The sequence below is a fragment of the Protopterus annectens genome, chromosome 8.part0 (assembly GCF_019279795.1).
Source record: "Protopterus annectens isolate FY-2018-M chromosome 8.part0, PAN1.0, whole genome shotgun sequence".
Classification (NCBI taxonomy): Eukaryota; Metazoa; Chordata; order Ceratodontiformes; family Protopteridae; genus Protopterus; species Protopterus annectens.
In genome coordinates, this window is record NC_056741.1 from 1,755,751,719 (window position 1) to 1,755,765,459 (window position 13,741).

The following is a 13,741-nucleotide window of genomic DNA, read 5'->3' on the forward strand; positions in this document are numbered from 1 at the left end:
CATGCGTCACGGGCATGTGTTTGACCCTAGGTAGTAGGTTATGCATGACCATTTAGGGCTGGACAGTGTCGTGCACTACTAATGCACATTCCAACTTGTGTCCAGATATCTACAGGACTGGACTTCGTGTCTTCCATTCTAATGTTTACACAGGTTACGTATCCCATGAGGGATATCCCAAAAATTGAACAAGTCCAAAACAAGACGAATACCGACCATTTTTCTGGTGTTATGAAAATGTGCTGGGGGGTTTACATGCAAGGGATACATAGTGTGCAATCCTGCAACTGGCTAGGGTGACACTACTTACTACATATGCATAGTGGTCACTATGTGTAGATGTGGCTGCACCAAACCAGTAGGCCAAGTATGGCTGGATTTGGTGGACGTTCAGGTAAGGGAGCAGGTTGTGTGATATGGAGGAGATGCTGGGTAGTCCATTATGCATCCAGGTGTGTTGCATTTGGTATGGCCAGTTCCATCAGGACCAATCTGTGGGTATGTGCCAGTGACATGTCTATACATTTGTATCGCACATTTCAATATTCATATGTTTGTGGGATTGTGTTCTACAGTATGGCCTGTCTGGTTGTATTGCAGCTGTTTATACATGTTTTTGTGTTTCTTTCAGCTTCACCCGCTGCTCCCTCATGCACCTCCGGTTCACCTATTCTGCATACGACACAGTATCACCTTTGAGGATTGTACCATTACCCATCCCCCCACACACACACATTCCTCACACCCCATACATCACTGCTTTGGTTGTTGGCCCATGACACGGCCAGAGTAACACATTGAATACCCTACATATGTCAGGTACCTGTATGGTTGTGCAGACTACCCTGCCATGTTTGCTTTCCCCATGCTATACATCATGCACATAGGTACATGCCCATACTTAACTTTCATTACATGGTTGGTATACCCGAGTACTACCTGTTCTACTGTGACACATCCTGACAAGTTTGGCTTGTACCGCTGATTTGCAGATTTTGGCAGACTGTTCTACTCATTGGTAGGATGCCACCTTTTCCTATGTCCAGGATGGGATATATCCCGTACACATATCCGACTGTACTGGACAGCACGTACCCACTGTCGACGGTACGGATAATACTGTTCCTTTCAGCCTACATGTTTCCTTATTGTTGTAGCTGTTTATATGCTCCTTCTGTTTTGTTTACATGCTTATTCTATTTCCTGTCACATTTGGTATGTGAAATACGGACATACCTTTTGTATGTGACTATTACATGCCTTGTCGGATATGATTCGGACATACGGTCGCTAGATATGTACATTTATCATGTATTTTGTTATGGACACATCTGCCCAGCTGTGTACCCTCCCTCACATTATGGGTCAGCTGGTGACCCTAACCATTGGGCTGGACATACCTACTGGTGGCTCGCTATCATATGATGCGTTTCACTTCCACTTGGTATAGCTATCTACACTGAGTTGGACTACGGCCACATGGTCTTCCATGTCATTTGTTCACATTATAGGGACCCGTTATTCCCTACCGTGCATTTGTGTTTGCTTCTTCATTTTGTGTTCGCAGGAACTTTCTTGCATGCTTTGCATACATTTCAGTATCCATGGACACTGACAGATGTGATTACTGTCTTGCAACTTGTTATATGCAAGCATTTTAGGTTGCACATCGACAGATGGCATTTCCACGCCTCCATGCGGCACTTCTACGCGCCCTATGCACTCGCGCTCCCTTCCTGTGCACGTGGCTGTGGCAGCAGCATGCCTTCATTAATATGCATTTGGCACTACTGCGCCATCTTCACGCCACACTGTCGGTGCAAGCCTACCACCATCCTTGCGCCGAGCTTCATGAATCCCGAGGGTAATGTAGCCCTGTGTGTCCGTGCCTATGTTCGGAAAGATGATTTTTGCTCGAAAATGGATTTTTATTTTAAATACAGCAATGTCATAAATTGTGGCAATTGCAGCATGTCCAGAAACTTGTTTTAGACATTGTGGCATGTTTTAGGTTTTATGTTCGGAAAATGCATGTTTTAGACATTGTGGTATGTTTTAGGTTTTTATGTTTGGAAAATGCATGTTTTCTTAGCATTCTCAAATACATTGGCATCAATATTCATTAAGATCAGATGAATATTCAATAGGTCCGACTGATGTACAACTACGGGGGAGGGTTTTGAGTGGGGCTTGCTACTACACATCTGGTGAGCCAGTACACTACATTATCGCCAAAAAATATATGTTTTTTCATCATTTGCCTGTAAGTGGTCCTTTAAAAAAGAACCTGACTTATAGCTAAATAAACATCTTAGTTGTTTCTTCCTGAAGAGATACTAGACCTAACTATTCTAAGTTAGTAAAATAATATAAAACAGATTTAAAACAGGAAACCTTCATACATGTCATCAAGATCTCCCATGTAAAGACTAACCGGCTTTTTCTTTTACTACACAGCAGAGATAATTGCATCATATCACATCAGTATTTTCTCACACAATAGAAGAACAACTAAATTGAAAGCAAACAATGTTTTAGAAATTTCACTTACATCACTCAGCTGTTTGCTTACTATGACTGGCTTCTCAGTTCTGGCCATTTGACCATTTGAAGAAACTTTCAACTGCATTTTTATGATCTTAGGCTTCTTGATTCAGTTTTATGACCTCCCTGCAGTTAGTTCTTCTCTGCAGCTGTAGAAAAATGCATATATATATATATATATATATATATATATATATATATTTATATACACACACACACACACACACACACACACACACACACACACACACACACACACATAGTTGTGTGTGTATGTGTGTGTGTGTGTGTGTGTATGCGCACACGCGCGTGGGTATATAGATAAATAGATATAGATATATACACAGATATGTGTGTGTGTGTGTGTGTGTGTGTGTGTGTGTGTGTATCTATAGCGTGGAAGTTATAAGCAGCAGACATGTAAGCTTTTTTTAAAGAATACTTTTATTCAGATGAACTAGTGGGCTAACTCAGTAAATTACCTGCCTAACAGGTATGTAGGGACCCCCCCCCCTTAGAGCCACTTGGTAGCGTTCTGTCATAATACTGAAGTATATGGTTTCAACTTTATATAATTTTCCATTAATATAGCTGACTGGATATTTTCATTTCTTACCTTTGGGGTTAACACTGCTCCTAACCCAACCTCAAAATCATTTGTACACACAGCAAACAGTTAGGAAAATTTAGGGATACCAGATTTGGTTTGGCAAAAATACTTTGCTTAAGTCTTTTAAATGTTTCATCAGCTTCTGGTGTCTACCAGACCCATTCCAACATGTTCCACTTGGTCAGGTTTGTGTGGGAACAGCCTATGGAAGCATAATGGAGAATTATTTTTTTTTATTATCTTGAAGACTTAAGAAATCTCTTAGTTAATTGGTTAAGAAGATCTTATAGTGTCCCTTTGTGAAATTAAAAGTAGCAACATAGGTTCATAGGTTCATAGGTAGGTACTAGACTATCGGCCCTGGGGCCTATACAAGCCCAGCCAAAAAGGTACCCTGACTTTTCCACCCAAGAAAATTATTTTCCTGTGCAAAAAGTGGTGTGGCAAAAGCCAGGGTACCTTTTTGGCTGGGCTTGTATATGCCCCAGGGCCAATAGCCTAATACCTACCTATGAACCTATGAACCTATGTTGCTACTTTTAATTTCACAAAGGGACACTGGAAGATCCTCTTAACCAATGAGTTTAAACTAAGAGATTACTTAAGTCTTCAAGGTAATAAAAAAAAATAATTCTCCATTATGCTTCCATAGGCTGTTCCCTCACAAACCCAGCCTTTCCTAACCTTTCCACCAATTCATTCTGCCCTGGGCATAGGGTAGACATTAATCTTAGAGATACTGTTGATTTTCTGAAATTGGTACAAAACAAGTAGAACAATAAGTCTATTCCACCACTAGTTGACTCTTCCATTATTGCTATCTTCACACACCTTTCTATGTCCTGTCCGATTGCTTGCTTCTGGTCTTATATTACATTTTTTCCTTGGTAACTGTTTCTATGTGATATTTAATAACTGCTGTCCTTCTGATTAACGCAGTGAAACTGTCTTTCCTTCTCAGAAGGATCTCTTGGACTTCCTGTTTCTGAGAAGATGAAAGAGTGTCATCCACTACCACCTGGGGAGGGAAGGAATTATAATATCTGCTTCTCTTGTCCAGAGCCTGCAACTTCAGATACTGGACTTAACCATACTTACTTGTATTTCTTTCTAGGGCTTTAATACATTTATATTGTAAATTTGTTCCATACATCAGTTCTCTGCCTTCTAGTTTACTTTATTATTAATACTTATTTGTTTGATTGCATCATATAAGCCCTTTCATCTACCAAAAATTGTTCTTGCTTGGGAGAACAAAATTAATATTTAATGTCTCATCTGGAACTCCTTGTTCTTGTCATTTCTGTTACATACCACTTGTTGGCTTGTGCTCTCTCCATGTGGTCTTACATATAGGCATTATACATTCATACTCTCCTCTATATCTTTGTAATGCTCTAAACACTCTTAAAGGGGTATCTTCCTCCTCCTACATCTCTTTCACTATGTCCATCTACCATAAAGCAACTCAAAGGGATGAAATTGTTTATATGTTTAAAGTACCTATAAGATGGAGAGCATTAAAGGGTCTATATCAGTTTACCGAAAGATGAGAAGAGTGAACGCTCTTTGATTGAACCCTAAACGTCGAACAACCCAAATGTCAAAGACACGCAACAACTTTTTTTTCCCCAGGGAAAATAAATCGCTGGGCCATTTTTGGGAATTTGCCATTTCCTCTACTGTGGTGTGATCTCGGAGTTGGTATATTTAAGTAGGGGGGTTGTGGGGGGTGAAGCACCCCCCCCCCACTTTATATTGTGTTTTCATTTTTTTTTTTTTTGTAGAACAGCGATTTTTTTTCCTTGGAAAAAAAAAATCACTGTTCCGTGTCTTTGATATTTAGGTTGTTCGATGTTTAGGGTTCGATCAAAGAGCATTTGCTCTTTTCAGTTATTGATAAGCTGATATAGACCCAGCATTAAATAGGGGAGCAGCTGGCCCAATTCTTCCTGTCTTTCTCAATAAAGTTTATTGACATATAATTTAGAATCGTTTGAAATGTTTTAAAAACTGATAAACTGAAGTCTTCAACTGTTTTACATGAAAGCTTTGGCAGAAATGCATAATTTTGAATAAAAAACGTTTAATGTGTTGTATTAAGATCTCCTTCTGTATCCCTGTGAGGGAAAATGGCAATACTAGTTATCTTAAAATTGTTTTGAGACTGGCCTTTTTGAGAGAGATAGCCTCAATAAATTTGGTAACATAATCTAGTAGCACTAAAATATATTGGTTTCTCACAATATCCATTTCAAGTCTTTCAAGTGGAAGTTCAAGTATAGGCATGAAAATTATTGGAATTCTGCACAGATTAATCTATCTTGTCTAAGTGGTTTGCTTATATATATATTTATTTGTCTGTTTCTTTCTTTAACTGTTGAAACTGCTTGAAATTGTTCTGCTTATTTTCTACTGTCATGTTTTAGGAGAAATGGATTAAGCACATACTGACTGTAATTGATTTAGCAACCTTTCTTGTAGATAGGTTACTGGTTTCTTTTTTGGTGGCAGAAGAAGGTAGGTCAAAGTAGTTTTAGGTGTGTACTTGCGATTAGCTGACTCCCGATGTGTTGCTATTGGTTGAACTGCTCTAAGGAGCCTTATTATTTATTTATTTATTTCCATTTTGATTACTGGCGAAGTCCACTGGGCCCAGAGACCCTGTTTTCAGTGGAGGCCTGGGGAGAAAAGCTCCATGAAACAGATTACAGTAAAGATAGCAGTCCAATAAAAATAGGGTACAACTACAAATACATATCAAATAATACAAAGCGTGAGCAATATTACCCATAGTGGAAAAATATCGTGCAGATACATTTTAACAAAGTCACACAGTTAAAGTCAAAGTCAAAAGCTATTTACAGTATTTACAGTGTTTGAGATTGTATGGGAATTAGCTATAGAAAGTTATAGCCAGCTATAAAGTGCTTAGGATCTCAGGAGGATACCCTCCTAGGGGCTTTTGTTAAAGAGTTCTAAGTAGGGAGAATGCAGTTATATTTCCATTTGGAGGAGAGGTAGGTGTAAAGCTGTGTTTTGAAGTTGTTTGTAATTGACATTGTCCTTAGTGTGGAAGGGAGAGAGTTCCATTTCTTATCTAAGGAGAAGGAGAGGAGAAGTTATCCAGCAGGATGTTTAGATTTGTGGATAGTAATCAAGTTTTGGGGTTCAGATCTGAGAGTTCTGTTTTGGGTGTATGGGGGAAAGATGTTGGTTAGACCTGGGCATTTCATTGGATTAAATATTAGTCTATGTGCTGTAGTGAGCTGGAGGAAGTCCAGGTTGTAGTTTGTCTTTTCGGCTTTTCCCGGTAAGGGGTCGCCACAGCGGAACTCCGGTCCACTAATGATTGCCAGTAGATTTTTATGGTGCTGAGTTGCCAGCCCGATGCCCAACCTTCAGCAAAGGCATGCCCATTCAACGCATGTCTTTCGGAGGCCACTCAACCACGGGGAGGACATGCAGACTCCACACAGGAGGCACTCCCCGCACACCAGCTGAGAATCGAACGGGAGAACTTCTTGATGGGAGGCAATAATGCAACCACTGTACCACCGCAGCTTTTTGGAGGAAGTCCAGGTAATTTGTGAATTCTAACCAGTTGAGGGATTGGGGGTAACACAGTGATGTATGGAATGTTTGGCTTTGGTGGCAAATTTAGAAATTTTGTTATAACAGCTTTCAAGTTTGGAAGTGATGGAAGAGGATAGGTTAGTTAGTAGTGGGGCACCATACAAAAGGGATGGCAGGAGGTCAGAGGATGCCTGGTAGAAGTAGAGAGGAAGTGGTTGTTCCTGTATAGCATACATAGTTTTTGGTGGGTTTTCTTTATATTTTGTTGAATATGAATGTCGAACTTGAGGTGTTTGTCTATAGTTACACCGAGTAGTTTGGCAAAGGGAACAACTTCGATCGGAGAGTTGTTTTGGCTAAAGACTTGGAAGGAATTTTTATCAACAGAGAAAGATTTTGAGGGAGTGAATAGTAGTATTTTAGATTTGTTAGCATTGAGAAAAGGGTGAGTTTGGCACATCCAGATCTCAGTAGTTGAGAAAGCAGTCTGAGTTTTAGATAGGAGTTCAGAGAGGTTAGAGGCAGAGCAGACAAATGTAGAGTCATCTGCATATTGGATGACCTTGGCATTAGGAATAGCAGAGTGAAAGTTATTGATAAAGATATTAAACAGCATTGGTCCAAGGGTGGACCCCTGTGGTACTCTGGTAGGAGTGGGTAAGAAAGGTGAGGTGCCTTTTTTCAATTTTGCAGCCTGATATCTATCTGACAGATAGCTTGAGAACAAGGAATGTGTGTTTTGGGACAGATTTAGGTTTGATAGATGACTTAGAAGTGGCTTATGGGAAATAATACTGAATGCTTTAGAGAGATCTATGAGCACTGTGGATACTAAGTTTCCAGAATCTCGGGCTTGATTGACAGTTTCTAAGAATGAGAGTAGAGCTGTTATGGTGCTATGTTCTGGTCAGAAGCCATGTTGGGTAGGGGTAAGAAGTTGTTTTTTAGTCAGAAAAGGCATAAGTTGGAGGTGGATGCATTTTTCTAGAATTTTGGAGATTGGAGAGAGAAGAGTTATAGGGCAGAAGCTTGAAATGTTAGTGTTTTGCCTCCCTTGTGGAGAGGAAGAATAAAAGTGGAATGCCAGAGTTTAGGGACATAGGATTCCGTTATATCTATTAATTAGGATACTAATTGGGAGAGCTATACCATCGGCAGAAGACTTGAGAAAAGAACAGGGGATGTTGTCAGGTGCATATGAGCAGGGTTTAAGTTTGGATGGAAGTCTTTTTATGTAGTTTCTGGAGAGAAAGGGAGAAACCAGCCCTAGATGGACTGGGATCTCTCTGTGCTTTTAAGGGAAATTGTACTTTACTGTCTGTGTACTTGTTATCCTCCCCTATGTGCTAAGGCATTTGACACTATTCCCTGTGCTATCATAGTCAACAAATGTAGTAATTAAAAATGGATAATTATGTGTCAGAACATATATCAAACTGGCTAAAAGGTAGATCTCATGTAGTATGCATCACTGGTGCCCCACAGGGCTCAGTGCTGGGACCTCTTCTGTTTGGCACTTACTTTTCTGATCTTCAGACCATGAACCAATACCTTCTAGCCAAATATATTAGCAAATGACTGCAAATTTGGAGTAATTATTGTGAAGATATGTGAAGGCTTCCAACCTAGCTAGATAGGCTTTTGTAGATAATTCTGTCATTTGTAAATATTAATATAAGCCACAAGCTTGTTCTCTTAAATGGAAGAAAATGGTGTTAAATGTGGAACTGCGAAAAAGTAACAACAGTGCACTCTGCTGTAGGAAAACTGATAAGTTAAGCATTGTATAATTGTTTGATCACAAAACCCAGAGCCGAGATGTCTGGATGAAGGAATTCTCGCCTTTGTTTTGAGACTAGAATGAATTGCTAGAATTTGCATGTATGATGTCTTTTATTGCTTTAGCTTCCTGACTAGGTGCAAGATAAAAAGGCCTGTTGCACTCTGAGCTTCTGTTAGCCTAGGAAACAGAAAATAATGATGTAATCTGAAATGAGTCAGTGGTACTATGTTATCAATTTGAGGACAGAGAGACTCAGAGCATTTTTGTATTTGTCTTGATAACATCCAACTCACCAGCACTCTCCCTGTGCTCTATATGTAAGTTTATTTTAGAATGGTATTCTCTCTTAGATATAGGTAGGAAATAGGAAGATTAGACTATGTGTTTTTCTATAGTGATGCCAGAACTATTATACTGTATTATTTTAAGCATTTTTCTGAGATCGCTGAACTCTTGACTAGCACTGTGTAGTAAGAAGTATTGTCTTGTGTTTTTATTATTTATTATTAAATATTTATAAACTTTTCAACTGTGGTTGTTTTATGTAGAGATAATTTAAGCTCTAGATTACAGTGTATATATATATATATATATATATATATATATATATATATATATATATATATATATATATATATATATATATAATTATACTGTACAAAGCCACTCCAAATAAGCCTTGACTGTTCAGTTGCACTTACCATTTGGATAATAATATTGCACTGTATAACTGAACACCCTTTCATAAGGGTCTTTTAGTAGCTGATAAATATTAGTGGGTGGTGGCAGTGATTTCTACTGTATAGTCTGAGTAAAAGGGGCACAGCTGGAGAACCTGTGCTAGCCTTCCCCATTAGTGTCTGTGTGGTTGTATATAACTCGTATCTCAAAGTGTGTGTGTGTCAGCTACTTGGGCAGGGACACGAAGCACTGGTTAGACAGAGAGTGTGCTGGAAGTTTTAGCTTGCCCACTAGGCTGAGATCTGGACCCTACAGCTGTGCCAGTGGGGAGTCTTATTGCGGATCTGGAGACAGGTTTAAGCTCATACATAGGAGCAAATTATTTGGGGACTTAGATGAGGTGGAATGTAGGAGAGATGGGTCGTTGTTGGGAAAAGTTTTTGTTATGTCAGATACTGTCTCTATAAAGAAAGAGTTGAATAGTGAGGCTAATTCGAGGTCAGATTTACTTGGGTCCGGACATGGGTTATTTCTGGAGCCTGGGTTGAGGAGTCAGTTAATGGAGTTCCAAAAAAGCCTAGGGTTTTGGGGATGGTTTGCCTGGATCCTTTTCTTGCTTGTATTTCAACAGACATTTTAGCATGGCTTGGCATGGCTTTGCTCACTACTTCAGTATAGTGCCGTGTCACAGCAATGTGCTCTGCCTACATGCAGGTATCTTGACCATATCTGTCTCATTTCTGTTCCATCTCAGTGTCAGTATTGATGCAAACAAGTATCATCAGCTTCCCACAGTTGTGTGATGATCAGTACTGTGCATTGCATTCACTGATGTCACCTCCAGGCAGCTTCTAAGTAGCCCACAGTTGCTCTATGTTTCTCTAAGCAATCCATAACTCAGAGTACAGCTGCTAACCCATAGCTGTTCTAAACTGTTTATAGCTCACAACTGCTAGCTTAACATTGAATGACCTCATTTAGCTACATGTATAGTCACTCAGGATTAGGCAATGTTTCCCTCCATAAGAAAATCTGCATAGTTACATTTCCTCATAAGAAAAAAACATATTGGCACTTCCCTCTAAAATACTGTCCTCTTGATTTTCTTATTTAGCTGCATATATTTATTCTGTGTAATTATATTTTTTTCTGACTGTCTACACCAAAAGGGAAGGTCAGCTGCTTGTTTCCCTTCTGTTGCCAGCACTGGGTATCCTCAGGCAGTGTAGTAACTGCCTTATGCTCACAAATTAATGGTCTCTTACTCAATTCTGTTTATTGGCGAAGCAAATATTTAACAAATATGAAGGGCTCACTCTCACAAAAAATTATGTCCACTGCATTCTACACCATGTAACAATATTGTATCTTATTATATGTCTGTAAAAATCCTTTCTAAAGCTCCATAGACCCAGGAAGACTGGATCTCAGCATAACTCCTACATTTCCTTCAGGCACACCTTCAATAAAGAGTCACCAAGTGTCAAATCACCTCAAATCCATTACACCAGAGCACTTTAGAATAAAATGTTTTAGTGATCAGTAACTCTGTAGTCAGGCAGATGATTGACCACTCACTAAGTGGAACAAAGACAGGGCAAAATGTTAAGGTATCTTTCAAGTGCCAGGACTTCTGGCATCTTTAGTGCCCTTAAAATTCTTTCACCTGCCAAATATAATTACGACATGGTGGCGGTCAGTATAGGAGTAAATGTTCTGAGATGCAAAACCTTGAGGGATATGCAGAAAACTCCTTGTAAATGTTACAAATGCAGACAAGACACTACTCTTGAGAGGAATCCTTCCTTCTCCAAGACTCTTACCTTAGTACAAAGAAAAGCCAATTGGCTTCAACAGTTGACTAAATAGGTGATATCACGCCAGAGGGAGTAAGTATGTGTCAGCATTGGACAAGATGCATGACAGTCCCAGCTCTTGACCACATGTCTCCAAAATGTGGAAAACTACATCTCATAATGTGGGACAAATGAGCAAAACATGGAGCACTTTATTTTATTTTATTTGACATTTGTTAACCAGGTTGGTCCAACTGAACCAGAGGCCCATATTCAGTGGAGACCCGATGAAAAAAGCTCCCGATATTTTACAGACACAAAGAACAAATTTCAAAATAGTTAACAGTTAATCAAAACACAGTTCAAATAGCAGTAGTAATGCAATTTCAGGTAATTGAGATGTACTGAAAAAAAAAACTTACTTAAAGACGTAAAACGTACTTACTTACTTATTAAAAGCTTACTAATAACATCAGTTAGGAAGCTCACAGGATGGTTTAAATTTGTTGATTTATACTTATAAAAAAGTTATTTGTATTAATTAATATGATTAAGTGTTATTTATGATGTGTCTCAGGTAAAAAATCTTAACACTTAATGAGCAACAGACCCTTTCAACATGGAGCAATGAGGAGCATGGATGTTTTAAGACTCAAAATGAGGAACATTTCCTCCTAATGAGTTATACCTGAGAGGTATGGAGAGTCCAGTTTGCTTTACTAAGAGTGATCTGCACCACCTTTCTGACACTTCTGCATACTGGTTAAAGTCTTTACAGCCCCATAGTGCTTTTTTATGCAGACTCCAGTCAATGGACATCCCACTGTAACTTTTTGCTGTCACAATAGTGCCCCATAATGTCTTTATTTTTTTAGGCATCATCCAGTCAATGGACATACCAATATGTCTAGCACAGCACATTCAAAATTCAGTCACTTTAAGGTGGATCTGCTCAATGCCAGAAGGTTTTCCAACAAGCCAGCGTACCTTCAGGCTCTCCTTCATTTGAACACTGCATTTAAACAGTTGTATAATTACTGAAACTTGTTTAAATGCATATAAAGCACTCCATCCATAGCTGCATTTTGTACCTACCATGTCTTCAGGCATGATGGAAATTGTAGTGTTCAAATCACACTAAACAGAACCAGCTATCAGATTTTAACTTATGCCATCTAAAAATTATGTAAGGTTCCTAAACATATTCTATGAACTCCCAATAAACGGGAGCTCCATTATTATGGGAGACTTTAACTAGCTCTTAATAAATTGGAGTACCTATAGCTCCAATGGAGGATATACCCAGAAGTTCTTATACCTGGTGAACAAAAACTGCTGAGACCAGGTTGTTAACAAACCCTCTAGATGTCATATTATCCTTGATCTCATCTTTACAAATCTCGCTTATTTATGCAGTGATTCCTCTAGTATTTTCTTAACTATTTAAATCAGATCATAAACTAATATCTTTAAAATTTCAAACACCCCAAAAAACAATATCTTGACATTCAAGGATTAAAAATGTACTAACCTCATAAAATTCCTTGACAAGGTTTTATAATTCAGTGATAAGCAGCACCAGGCCCAGCGTGGCCTTAGCAGTTATCTTCAGAAAAGAGAGCTACATCCACTTACATAAATGTATGGAACTGGCAGCTCAAGCTTTAAATATAATGAAAAATTCAAACAAAATTCCCCGGTGATCCAAAAACAGAAATAAACTTTACAATAAACAAATAAATAAATAAATAAATCTTAAGTGTACAGCAGATGAAAAAATGCATTAATCATGTTATCAAAAATTGTACCAACAACTTTCAAAATGTTATTAGGTGTACTAAAGCAGCCCATGATCTCAGGTTAATATCTGAAGCTATGGACTATTATATATCCTTCTTTAGCTGCACTAGCAACCTAAAATATGACAGCTGTCATTGCTCTGAATGTATTCCAAATGGCAGCACCTATTCTTACCCAAAAGGCATTTGCAACATACTGACAAATTCACTACAAATGTAACTCTAGATATAGTCATCCAAAGTCCACATACACCTGAATCACTACCCCCCCCCATCACTACTAAAGAAAATGCACAGAAGTTCCTTTCCAAGACCAAAGGAAAACATTTTCCAAGGCACCTGATAATGCATCTGACTAAAACAAGTGCTGCAAGACCCACTCCCTAAACTGTTTAACCTTCATTTAACTATAAGCTTTGCTCTCAAGGTTTGGTGCACAGCAACAGCAGCAGCAGCAGCATCAGTGATGTCCTTCCATAAGGGTGACCCTACCACTGACCATGGGCATTACAGGCCCATCACACTATCAAATCTCATCTTGAAAGCCATGGGCCATATATAACTAACTTGAAGAACTGCAATAAAAAAAAGTTAGGCCCACAGCTGTTTGGCTTTGTCAAGGGTAGATATTGTCTAATGAATTTGGTTAACTTCTTTAAAAGGATAAAACAGACTGGCAACAGCGGTCACGCTCAACACATGGTGCATCTTAACCTGCTAAGGCACTTGACACTATTCCCCATGCTATCAGTCAACAAATGTAGTAATTAAAAATGGATAATTATGTGTCAGGACATATATCAAACTGGCTAAAAGGTAGATCTCATGTAGTATGCATCACTGGTGCCCCACAGGGCTCAGTGCTGGGACCTCTTCTGTTTGGCACTTACTTTTCTGATCTTCAGACCATGAACCAATACCTTCTACCCAAATACATTAGCAGATGACTGCA